The sequence below is a fragment of the Orussus abietinus genome, unplaced genomic scaffold (assembly GCF_000612105.2).
Source record: "Orussus abietinus isolate OABI.00-Male unplaced genomic scaffold, Oabi_2.0 scaffold46, whole genome shotgun sequence".
Classification (NCBI taxonomy): domain Eukaryota; kingdom Metazoa; phylum Arthropoda; class Insecta; order Hymenoptera; family Orussidae; genus Orussus; species Orussus abietinus.
The window spans coordinates 729,044-742,568 of NW_019394349.1; positions in this window are offsets into that span (position 1 = coordinate 729,044).

Genomic DNA, 13,525 nt, shown 5'->3' on the forward strand with positions numbered 1-13,525 from the left:
CCCTTACTTCCTGTTTACCGAGCCCGAAAAATCACGGATTCCCGGGGAAAAGGGAGGGTGCAACCCCACGTCATCCTGGATGCATTGCTCGGGATGGAAAAGAAAACAGGACGATCACTTTCGAGGGCGGTAAACAAGATATTTCATAGAAAAACCAAGAAAAAGGGTGGAGTGAATTCACGAAAAATAGACACAGAGCAAACATGAACGGTGATAAAAATATGAAATACCGCGAGACTGGGTAAAAAGAATTATTGATTATTTTTTGGGGGTAGGGCTACCCCTGAGGCTCTTAAAGGACGAGGTGAAGGCTCTTAAAGGACGACTCGAGGCGATAATTAATGACAAAATATTGCCATCAATTAAGGGTCCACTTTCCCCGAAGTTTCCGAATTTTTTGCTCCGTGGGTCGCCTCGGGGGTGTGAAAGTGGCTCTCCGAGGGGGAAAAATTGGAAAGAAAAAAGGAAAGGAAGGGAGTCTCCGCTCATTTCATCCTTAGTGCTTGCCATTATCCTGGAAGGACTCTTGGAGGCTGGAAAATGAGATTTTCGTCAAAGCGAAGTCTTATGGGAGAAGTTGTCATTGAGTTATCATCTCGCGCGGCAGGAGTTCTGTTATTAAACGATCATTTCAGGGAATTTCTGCGAATTTCTGTGAATTTCTGTGAATTTCGGGGATCGAGGACTAAACTGGAGCGAACAAACGGAAAGTTTTCCCTCGACAAACACCCGAGAGACTCGGGGGATCGGAACGAGCGAAGCGTCGATCGGCTCTTGGAGGAATGATCCTCCCCTAGAAACTACCCCCGTTTCTCGAGCCACCCCCTCCACCAAGAGGAACACCTCTCAGGAGCAGGGAAGCTTCATCTCGCGAAGTGATATCCCAATATTTGCCCGGAGGAACATTTCCCTTACGACTTCTCGATCACAAAGCTCGGTGTGCCGCACCCTCGCCGATTGCCGACCCAAGGGCGGATTTCTCAGGCTGGGGAATTAATCATCCTGGAAAAGTAAATTCCGCAAGTCTCTCCAGGTCCTCCAGGACCCCCAAAAAATTATCCCAAGGCCTGACCTCTTTGATTCTTTCTTTCCTCCCCAAAAGGAAGTTCCAAGGCTACCCCTTAAGGCTCGTGTCCACGTGCAAGTAACTTGCGACATTTCTTGTCAGACAGTTTTTTTCCATAATGTACGCGGTTTTGCAAGTGAGCTTGCGCAAATTTATTGAGAGCGTATCCGCAGCTTTACTTTCGACAGAATTTTTCTTTTACTACCCATGGCACGTACTAATCGCACGGCACGTAAGGGCGCAATTACCGCAACTACCCCGATAGGGAGGGAGATAACTCGTTTCGAGTGTAACGAGGAGCAAAGTTTCGCGACAGGGTTCGAGCACGATCAAGCCTTGCGAGTTTTTAGAGGAAAAACCTCGTTACCGGGAACAATTGAAGCAATTTCGATTTCGGGAACAATTGCGCGCGCGATATTTCGCGTTATGAAAAAGGAGGAAAGGGGGAAAAAAAAGAAACGTGGCAAACGCGAGGGGAATTTGTTCGGCAATTTTCCGGGAGTTTTTACGTCCGAATTCCCGAGGGACGTGCGCCGGGATTTTTTTTTTATCCCGAAAAAAGACGCCCTGAAAAAACGCGCATAACCGGATTAACCTCGGTAATTAGCAAGAGGGGACCTCGTCTACTTTAGGATTAAGTTACAGTCAAGTACCTTTAAGCCGGGGGTATTTAGACACCCTGAGAGCAGCGGGCCCTCCCTCGACTCCGTTCCACCCCTAGAGCTATGTCCTCGACTTTCCTCCCTCCGACCTCTTTTTCTCCCTGGGAACCACCTGTCTTCCGATATGAAAGGAGCAATTACGCAGCCTGCGCGGCTGGCAGATGCAGATGCTTAATCTCGTTTACCCTGCAAAGACGTAGTTTGACTCCCTCGAGTCGCCGGAACTCCGAAAATCGCGAACTGCATAAAAACATCCTGATAGGAGTGGCACAAAAAATTACCCAACATTTATAGGGTAGTTTTTATTTCAATAAATTCCCTCCGAATGCCGTACAATTTTTCGGGGAAAAATGGTTTCCCAAGTTCGGGTTAAAAAATTAATTAACCGATCAATTTCTACTTTATTAATGTACTCAATTTTCTTACGTTCAATTCATTGAGAGATAATTTTCACGGTTTTCGGGGCAGTCCCGGGAAATCGAGCGGCGGAACAGCTGCGGATCAATGGGCACCGATTGAATTATTGTATCATCATCAGCTGATCGAGTATCGATGCAGTTACTCCTCTCGCGTGTTTGGCTTACGTTGCATCAGCCTCGAGTTGCATCGAAAGCCGTTTCGCGTTATTTATGACCGACTATATTCCGTTCCCCGAATAAAGCAACAAGCGAAGATCGAGGATAGATATCGAGCTTACCGAAACGCCGAATGCGAAATCGATTCCGCTATCGAGCTTAGGAAACACCGAATGCACCCTGCACTTCGACATTGAGAACCGATCAGCGAGTCTCGAGTGCATTTACTGCCCATTGCGTTATTCCCATTCCTCGCAGATTTTTCGCAAGATTTACCCTCTTCCCTACATGCCATTTATCTCGTTCAAATTCCGCGGCAAAAAAAGAATTATAAATAAAACGAATACACATAAATTCTGCATTTTGCTATTTTAGTCTATTCGTGGGATTGCATTTTTTTTTTACAGTTGCAATTTTTCTTTAGAGAGGGAACGCGCGGGTAGAATTTTCTCCGAATATTTCGGGTTTCTGGAAATTCAGAGGTCGGGGTGGAATTGAAATTCGAGGCCGGAAGCGTGTCAAAGGCCTCTTTGCACAAATCCACGCGTGAATCTGACCGGAAATTGCACGTTTCAATTGGCAAAACGTCAAGATGTCTGGTGGTCGTTAATGAGAACGCTCAGCTCCGTTTCCAGTTTAATTGAGTCCCACGCGGGTTAAGCCTCGTCACTGTATAATGGTCGCCGCTAACAGAGCTAATGCAAGTCGATATTGAAATTGCACCCGGAGTTGGAATTGAAAGGAAATCGAGGAGCCTTGCATCTCTGTTAAGATCAAGGGTTAAAGCACCCAATCACGCGGAAATCGTCGTTATCTCGACAGAATGAAATACCGCGAGGGTAATTACGTTTACACCCGATCAAAAGTACAGTATGAATGTAAAAGCGTCCTAAAAAAAATTAATCTCCCACATTCGCAAAAATCGGTCGCCTCGGGATCTTCGGGTGACTTTTATCGCCACCCTCGACAGTCGCACCTCCATTCGCGAATTTCGCGGATTTCGAAAATTCGACCTCGGCTCCAATCGGGTTTGGGAATTCGCGAATGTGCGAACGCGACCTGCTTTACGAGCAGATAGCTGGCGAGGATACCGGAAGTGTCATCTGAACCAGTTTCCGAATTTGCAACCCGCTCTGATAATCCAGGGAATCATCGGGAGTCGCCAATCAAACGTCCATCCCTCTTTAGGGGGACCACCTAAAATGGACATCAAACGGACGGCGAGAGCCATTAACATTAATCCTGAAATAATGTAAAAGAAAAAAGCTAAACGACGTTAGAGAGGGTCCAGATTCAAATTTATAGGAAAATGGAATCCTGGATTTTTTGACTCCCCCGTTTTTTTTTCTGGAGCAGGGAGGCGTGATTTAACCTTAAGGGCGAAGAAAATAACGACTAGGGAGTTATCGCGGGCATAAATGCGGCGCAAAGTGGGGGCGAATCTTACAGGCCGTAAATTACATCGAGGGGGTGCGTGAGGGGTGTCAAGGGGTGTCGACTCGTGCCTCGAATTTCAAGAGCCCTCTCAGGATTCTGAAAACCACAGCGAGCATTTCTCCCTGTCGTTCCACCCCCGTCTACGGCAACGAGCCATTTAGTCAGTGCCCTAATACCCTTCCGAAATGATCGCCACCCTTCCGGAAATATACCACCCCGTCGAAATATACAGTGTCTTGAAAAGCTTGCCGTCCCTAAATCGGGATATCGCCTCTTCGCGATAAAAGGCCCGATAAGGGATGCTGCGGAAATCGGCGCTCGTCGTAAAGGCAGACGACCGCTCTTTACGACCGACTCGATTAAACTACCCCAGCTGAAGGGTATTTTTTACGGGTTTTAATTTGAATTCAATCGGGCAAGGGAAGAAAAAAACACGGAATCACCCCTCGCTATACCGAACCCGGTAAATCCCTCTTCCTCCCGAATTTTTCCCCGTCAAGTGCATCGCACTAAAAGGGGTGCTCGAATACAGGGATCTAATTCGACCGTCCAGGAAGTGCAACCACCCGGGTCCGAACGGGGGATTTTTACGAGCCATTCCCACTTTACACCCCCAGGGGTGGCGAATTACGGCGAAACAACCTCGCGAGCGATATGCATTCTCCCGGGTGCGGACGGGGGTGCGTGTTTTTTTTCCTTTATTTTTTTCCCCAGGAAATGGTGCGGATTTTATGCCCCGCAAAGTCTTCCTTAGGACTGCTGAACGCGAAGAGTGGAGTTATTACGAATAAATCTTGTCGCGTCCCCCGAGTGACACCCCGGCAATTTGTACCGTCAAAGGTGTCTCTCCTTAAGTCGTTTAATATTTTTTTTCACATTTTGTTAGCGGCAATTTTCAAACGATTCGGTCCGGAGAACAGTTTCATGAACGAGTGATCCCCGAGTGCCACTTTCCTATCGCCTTAAAGTCCCCTTTGATTCAATTCCTGGCCTCCATTTTTCATAAGGACGTTCCTAGGAGGTCCTTCGATTATTGGGGCTCCGTGCCCGGCATCGCCGAACTTAAACTTGACCCCTTTTTCCTTCGGGAACAGGGTCAGCCCGGGAGGATCGCCTCGCTCGCGAGAAAGCGGCGCGCTCGGCCATCTTGCGGCGGCCGGCGTTATTGCGGCCCGGCGTAATATCGACGGGATTCTCGGGGATAAAAGTCCGGGTTTCGGGCTTTTGATCGAGACCCGACTCGAATCCCTCCCCCGGGATCCATCATCTCGTCGACACGTCGACGAGACGACCCGTCGACGGCGTTTACGATCGCGGATATCGCATTGAACGTCTCCAGAGGGCGGAAATGGGGTAGAAGAAAGAAAAAAAATGAAAAGAAAGAGGAAGAAAAAAAAAGCACCCCCTAGAAGCGAAGGCCTGGAATAAGAGGGAGGATTTCGTTGGGACATTTGGTATTTTCCTTGCACCCAGATATCTGCACGGAGGACCCTAACGACACTTGCTTGCTGGTCGACTGCAGGAGAATAACGATTTTATACTCGTTACCGTAACGACACCGTAACGAACGCAACCCCCTTATGTTGCCCGTTGACTAGGCTTTCAAATTAATTTCTCCACGCCCGAATGCGTGGCACCCAATTTGCCAACTACGGAGCCATTTTGCGGAAGACCGGCCCGACATGCGAATCGTACCACCGAAACAAGGTTTCCCTGTTTGCAATGGAAAATTCCAAAGTGGTTAATATCGAAACGCCGCAGCCATGATTAATTTCTAGTCAAGAATCGAGGGAGAAAAGTTCCCATTACGCGAGTGCGCGTTCCCTCGAGAATCCTACGAGGTCGTTTGCAAACTTGGAGGAAAGAAATCTGCCAAGGGGAGGGAGGGTGGGAGTTGGGGGTGGGCAGCAATTGCAGGTCGAGCAACAATTTCATCCTCATTACGGGAAACACTACGACTCGTTTGGGCTCTTCGTTTGCCGGCTACTTGGAATGAGTTCACCCGGTGATTTCCTCTCCTCGAGGAGGAGAGGTCTTTAGAGTAATTTAACGCCTCCCGGTGGGCGGCGAATTTTCCAGTCATTCCGAGAGAGGATTGTCGTAATTTGCGCGGTTTATTCGCGATAATTAACGGAGACGGTTCAATTTTACTTACTGCCTCGGGATCGGTCGCCACTCACGAATCTCGGAATTGGGGGTGGTTCTCGCCTTCGGGGATTTATAGACTCCTGGGGAATTTTTGCAAAATCGCGAATTTGAAGAAATTCCCCGCCCTCGATTCAGCACCCCATGAAAGATGGAGTCCGGGAATTGAATCGCAAAGTAGCCTTTAAGCGGCTCCCCGATCGCGATCGAGGAGAGCAAACCCTTTCGGGCGATTCGCCTCGCTTTGAGGATTCTTGCTCGAGAGTATCCTTTCCCCTGGCTCCTGGAGGGGAAGAGGGACGTCGTAAAGGAGGCCACGAAGTTGACAAGACCCGCGCCGGTGGTCTCCCTTCGTCTTCTAGGCGATAAACCTGCCAGGCGCGCTCCCTCTTCGGGTCTTTTGTCTTTCCGCCGTCCTGGCGGATTTTTCCGATGGCTGGAATTGATCTAGATCCCATCCGAGGAGAAGGGTGGACGTTCTTCAAGGCACTCTTCAAGGCGCTCCTCGAGGCGAAAATGAAGCGACCTCAGAAATTCCCCCGTGAGCAGAATTTCAAAAATTCAGGATCACCGAAAATTCTAAAATATTCCTACTTCCTCTAGGACGGGATAAAAAAAATGCTCTCACTCGTGAAATCTGTGTTTCCTATTTTATTACGATTATTTGCATAGAAAATGAAATCGGAAGCTTGGATTTCCGTCTTCTCGAGGTCGATACGGAGGATGCAAATTAGGAATTCGAGCTCCGGGCTCTTGTGCACCCGCCAGTCAGCGGGATGTATCAGGACTTGCACTTCGCGTCAGGACCTCGTCAGAAGTCCCCGAAACTGGAAGATGACTAGAATGTCCTCTCGGGATGTCATTAAGGCAAGGAAATTTGCATCTCGGGCAAACAGGACTAGATTCGTCCGGGGCTAAACTACTCCCTGATGAAAGCGTGCATCAGGGATGCACCGCGGATGCAAAATCCCATCCTACCCGTAACTAAGTTGCACCTTGGAGTGCGGCGGTACCAGGCGACGATTTATTCATCGTTTTGGAATTTCGCGTTTCTCGATCCCTCCCACCGAGACGAGTCCTGGATCTCGGGAGAAGAGACGCAGCCGCTGGACCGGAGGCCAGTGCACCGGGATGCATCTCAAGGATGCACCGCCACGCTTCGGCACTATCGATCATCCCGAAGACTCGGAGAATCCGGAGGAACTTTTCCCCGCTTTTTCGGGATCCATGTCCGAAGTCTGCTGAAAGGATCCCCCCGAAACTCCTGCATTCACCCGACTGCATTTCCGCAGTCCAGGTGCATGTAGGTACGCGCGTTGACACGCTGCAATCTCCCCAAAGAGAAATATGATCTCCCGTGGGGGATGAGACATGGAAGCCTCGACAAGGTGCAGTCAAACTTAGAGCTGCATTTCGATGCACTTGCAGTTTATTTTTTTTTTTCATTTTTCATATACATTTTCTATTAGAATCGAATGTCCAAAGTTTCGTGCAGTTTCTTAGCTTTCGGGAGTCATCTTTACATCTGCACATCCCAATTTGTTGCTCCGGCGGGCCGCAAATATTGTCTCTTTGCAAGTGCCTCGTCTGTTTACCAGCGATTTGTCGCGCAGAGTTCACAGCTCGCTAACTCGCGACTCGAACCTGCCCGCTCGGGATAACGCGCGACAATGACGGGGAGTTTACTCTGCAGAATGCGGTATTAACACTTGACAGAGGGAGAGAGAGGTGGAGAAAGAGCTCGGGAGAGGAACAACGTTGCATAGGGCTCCTGGCATTCCAATAAGCCCGGCATCGATTTTAGCTTAATCACCCTCGCTCCTGCTCTTTCGCACCCCCGGTGCAACGACGGCTCGATTGCGGTCCGGCAATTGCGTGCACTCTAAGAGGGAGGGCCGACTCAAGACTGGAAATTCATGAGGCCGTGAGAAATTGTTCCCCATTTATTTTACACAACTTAAATTATTCCCCATTTATTTTAAACAACGTAACGCCGATGTTTAATTTATTCGCGAGATAAACGCGCGCGTGAGGAATTATCCATTAATTTGTACACCCTGAGATATTTAATTTTACTATAATAAATGTGCGCCACATAAAAGTGTCCTCTGACGGTAACAGGTGATCAAGGAAAAAAAAGGACCTTTTTTAGCGAGGCTATTCAGGGCACAGATAAAGGTAGAAAGCCGTAGCGGCGATAAACTTAGACCAAAAACCGAGTAATGCTTGCAATTTCCATACTTAATGCAAGCTTCGCGTCTACCACTTAGACTACTTAGAACTTTGACCGACTTGGGAGAGGTTCAACTTTAACTCCCCCTCATGGAATTATCGCATAAAGGCCGGAGTTTCGGATAATCGATGACCCGTCACTTCCCGTGGACGGCCTTAAAGCCCCCTTCGTGAAAAGCCCGCAAACTTTCCGATTTTGCAGAATTAATCAAGGCCGGATTTCAGCGACTCATTCGGTCCTCCGAAGTAATTCTCGTACTCCCTAACGAGACCAATTATCGTCCTGGCACCCACTGGACAATTATCCATCGGCCTGTAATCGATCGTTAAAATCGATCGGCAGGCAAACGACGAGCGGGAATTTTTCTCAGAACTTTCTCTCTTGGGGTGAGAAATTAACCCGGTCGATTAGTGCAATTTCTCGGTACCATTCCCAGAGAAATTCGGGGCGAGCGAATTAAATGGTAATCGGTCCTTTAACCGTGGTTAATAACGCGAAGGTCCTCGACGGATCGATCGACCCTACATAGCTCGGCATGTCGGTGGGCATGTCGTTCGCCAAATAGCATGTACTCGGGGTGTATCATTAATTGAACATGACCCGCTGGGTCGTGCATCGCCTAGAAATGATTTTAATTAAATCCCCTGTCGGAAGCCGGTTCTCCAGATCGAAGCCGCGATTACAAAGAATTGATCCGACGGGTGTAAACGGACTCACAAAGGTATTGGCAGGAAATCTAATTAATCCACCCCGCCATTATCCACCCAGAAAATCGACGATTCCATAAATGCGTCACAAATGCATTATCGAAGAGAAAAAAAAAGAGAATGCGTTGCCTGCCGAAGTCGTGCAAATTCCTGGATTTGAATTGAAAGACTGTCCGAATTTATGTCGTCATAGAATAACGTCGACGACCCGACGGAACGTCGTACTTCACTCGTTACGACGAATTTATCGTCCCCGGATTCGCGATCGATGGTCGGAGGTCTGCAGCTGGGATTTTATCCGTAAAGTGGTCCTTCCTGCTCGTGGAGACTGCGAATCTATTAAATTCCTCTCGCTCTATATCCTCGACTTACATTTTTTTTTTATCTCATTACTTGCAACTTCCATTTTTTTTTTAGCTTATTACCTGACAGTCGAGGTGTGGCACAGGGTGTGTAGCACTTTCGGAAAAAAGAAAACAAATTCCGTAAGAGTGCTCCAGTTCCTAAGCCACTTGGATTCGTTCCGATATACAGGAGAGGAGCACTTCTGTAATTCCAAGTTCGAGTGCTCGTGGGTTTAAGTTCGAGGTCGATATTGCAGCGGGAAGGGAATTCTTTTTATTCCTCGAAAATCCTATAATTGCAGCGAGACTTGCATCGGCTTGTTATTAAATAAATTAAATTAAATTGAAAATCTGATGCGCGAGGGTTCGTCGTTCGATGTGCAATGGGGAGCTTTCTTTTAATAAAAAAGTATTAGCATTGTAATGTGCAGTGTGGATAATTAGTCCTCGTGTTCGGCGCATTGCGAGGCATCGCCAATAATGGGACGCATTGTACAGAGGATTTCCGGGATTATATCGGAAAGTCCGTTGGACAAATTGTCAGCCAATTTACATGGGAGCAGTCAAACGCTAAATTTGCTCCAATTCGGGTCCGCATCTGTTAGGACAGCGACGATGTCCTCCATTAACAATGCACAACTTGACAGGATGACACGAACAAGCCCCAGGATAACGATAATACTAGCTGCATAATTCCTGGCCAGCCGGAGCTTGCAAGCTGCATCTCGGATACAGTCGATTCGCCTAACGGGGGGAGGGAGATAATCGCGACAGAAAACGCGACATTCCCACCGGAAGGGCTCGGTTTGATCCAGCAACCCTAAAGTAATTTTGCCCAGGCGCAAAAAGCGCCCTGATGGATGTCGGGGGCTCTTAAGTGAATGAAAATCGCATTTGGCAGCGTCTCGATTCCTGGCACGGACGACCTCTCGCGACTACGGTACCTTTCCCGGCGACGGAAAAACTGAGATGAAAAATAAATTCCTCGGAAGGCCTCGATTGAATATTAACAATTAACAAGTGCATCAATTTGATCGACATCCCCGGTACAATTGAAAGTAGTCGAAGTCTCGGTGTCCCCTCAAAGTATCGGGCTTTTAAGCGAATGAAAATCGCATTTGGCAAGCCTCTCGATTCCTGGCATGGAGACTCGGCGATGCCTCTCCAGGAGAGGAGAAAAAAAAAATTAAAAAGTACGCATTAAATTCGTCAGAAAGCCTCGAATGAATATTAATTATTGAAAAGTGCTCCAATTTAATCGACGTCCCCGGGAAAATTGAAATATTCCAGAAGAAGCTCCCTTGGAGCGTCGCGCCACGTGAACTGTAGCTTCCAGGACGAGGCCTCGTCCTGGCAGCTACATCCTCCCTAGTGACATATCTCCTCTCGAATGTCGGACGTCATATGTCGCTTGTCATATACCTAGCACGTAGAATGGCCAGATCGGTTTCGCGAGGACAAGGGCAAAGCCGGGCGTAAAACATCGAAGGTCGATGCAGCACCTGCACCGCCGTGCCCGGAAGTGGCGGAAACAATGGAAATAATGGACCCCGGCCTGCAGGGCGTCGATTTAGACTGGCGATAAACAAAGTTTAGCTTAACACTTGGAGAAAGACGTCGTATCCGGCGACAGGATGGACGCCCCACAGGGGCCGTTCGAGTTTTATCACCGAGCGATGACTGCCGGGAAACAATTGACTGCAGATCCCGAAGGAAGCTCCCTAGTACCCGGAATAAGACCGGCTCGTAAATCCCGGGTGTCCCGTGAATAGGAAGGAGAGGTGCACCAGGAGTCCACGTCTTCGAATTCGCCTGGGAAAAAAGTCCCAGAAATTCCGGAAGTGCCGGAAATCCATCGACCTCCGATCGCTCAAGGTGGACGCGCGAGTGACTCGAGGGCGTCGATGATCCTGGGAGGATAAAATTAGGCATTAAATACCGGGAGGGATCCTCGCGGGGGATTAGCCACTCCGAATTTCAATTTCGACCCTCCTGGATTCAAGTAAATTACGGTTAAGTCCCGGAAACCCGGTCTTCCCGAGTCAACGAATTACGGAATCGCTCCGCAATACTTACTCGGACACACCCCTCTTCGGGGGTAATGAAATTTTATTACACGCTGGATTTAATGGCTCCCCCTTTTTGCCGGGGAAATGTAAATGCAAAGTAAATCCCATCCGTGGCGAAACGTTTCGCGATGCACTTTTTGCTAGTCGCCAGCCGAAGTGGAGTGCATCCCCGTGAAGGGGAAAATTGAAGGTATGGGAATTATGGAAATTTTTACATTCTCAGGGTTATAGAAATTATTGAAATTGAAAATATTGAAAATAATGCGAATTATGAAAATGACAAAAATAATCGGGATTTCGTGAGTTTATTTTCTTTCCTCTTTTTCTTGACATCCTGGTGATTAAGGGTGGGTACCAGGTCCATCGCGTTTCCACGTGGAGGTTTATCGTGGAATTGCGAGCCCTGCACTCCGGATAATCCGGGAACGCGTGATAACCCCGACAGGGAAGACCGAACTGGCCGACCCGGCAAAATGGACGAGAATTCGCTCCCGCCGAAAAGAGCGAAACTGTCTCTGTAATCTGTCTCAACCAGAATTCCGGCAAATGGAGGACACGTCGTAACGGGGGCGCGTGAAATGTCGCGTTATGGCCGGAATTGATGTCACTAGGCTGTACGAATTTAGTCCCTTTAGCGTCGTCCGCGTCGCGACGTCTGCCACGTCCGAAGGTCCTGAGTGATTGCTCCTAGTCGTGGATACGTCGCGGAACAAACAATCGGCCTCGAAATTACGGGAAAAGCTCCCTTCCAGACTTGAAACAATGCGCTACGACCCGATCAATCGGTGCGTCGAGCTTTATCGAAGGGGAAGGCATGCATATACTCGTAGCATTAGGTCCAAACTCGCGTGCACGTGCTCGGGAAGTTCGCCCATATGTCGAGCGAGTCAGAGGCTGGGCCAAAGACAACACATCGAGGAACAGAAATAAAATCGAAGCGCGGGTATATCAACCCGGTATCGAAGTCAATGAGGAGAATGTCAAAGGCAGAAGCTCTTGTTTCCGTTTCCCGGTAGCGTTTCTTGGTGGATATAAAAAAAAAAAGAAAAAAGAAACGAAAAATAAGAGGAATGAAGGGGTAGAGAAATGGAATCAAGCTGACCGAGCGGTCCATCCCGTGCAACTTTTATAAAGCTTTTACAGCCGCGCCCTGCTTTCGTCGTCGGCTAACCACCGGAGGGGGCCGACATTCTATGAAAGAGTAAATTCCGCAGAGAAAGGCCGGCGGAACATGTCGGAAAAGTCAATTACTTATCGACGTTTCCCCGGGCGCAATCAGTCGTCGTCCGACTGGGTCCGCGGTCCACAAACAGCAATCTGGATGCTGAATTTGCTTTTCACCTGGCCAGAAATTGCCGAGTCTCTACGGGATATCCTCCGATTTCCACGTTATCACGATGTCCAGAAGTTGCGATCCTTCCACCGAAGCGTGGTCTTCAGGGCTTTCCGAAGCTCCTCCAGAAAAATCTCCAGTTTTCCCAGAAGAAGTGACGTCGAACCAGGCGTCGTTAATTGTTCCTCGCCTCCAGGAGCGAGGCATTATTCCTTTATTCCTTTATTCCTTCCTCAGGATGGCAAACACCATCCCCGATGGAGAGGCCTCGTGTCACGGGGAACGTACGTGCCGTAGCTTAGGGTTTCTCCATTGTTTGCCATGGGTAAACAGCCGGTGGAGGAAGAAGGCGACTAGGGGAAAAATTCGACACAGGACCTGGATCCTTTTTCCCCTTTTCGTCCTTCCATCGTCGCCCCTCGTTTCGCCGACAAGTTCCCTCCACCGACGCCCCAGAGAGCGATAAGATCCTCACTCGGTCCGGAGAGTCTCGGATTTATTTAATTTCACTTTTTCAATTTTTTCCCTGCAAGGACTCCACCCCGAACGCGTGGGAGTAAAGAGGAGTTCCTATAAAATCCTGCAAAAAATCGAAGTTTCGATGATTGCATCCCGAAAGGAATGGACGCGTCCTCCAGGATCCTTCGAAACCTCATCCGATGGAGGGTGGTTTCCTAAGGATCCTCCCTCCTTGGAATAATTCAAAGGGCGGAATAAAGGAGGGAGGGATTTTAATGACGTCGAGGTCGAGAGAATCCCTCCAAGGGGGGCGGGAGGGGGACCAAGTAAATAGAAATAATCGCTCGGCATACAATTCCCTGGTTGCCTATAGTGCCTGTATTATGCAAGGAGCGTGTACACCGTGTATACCGTGTACACTCTGCGTGCACCTTGTGTACACAGCCATCGAGTTCAGGGTCAGCGTGTGAAAGTGCAAGGCGACACTTTCTAAAG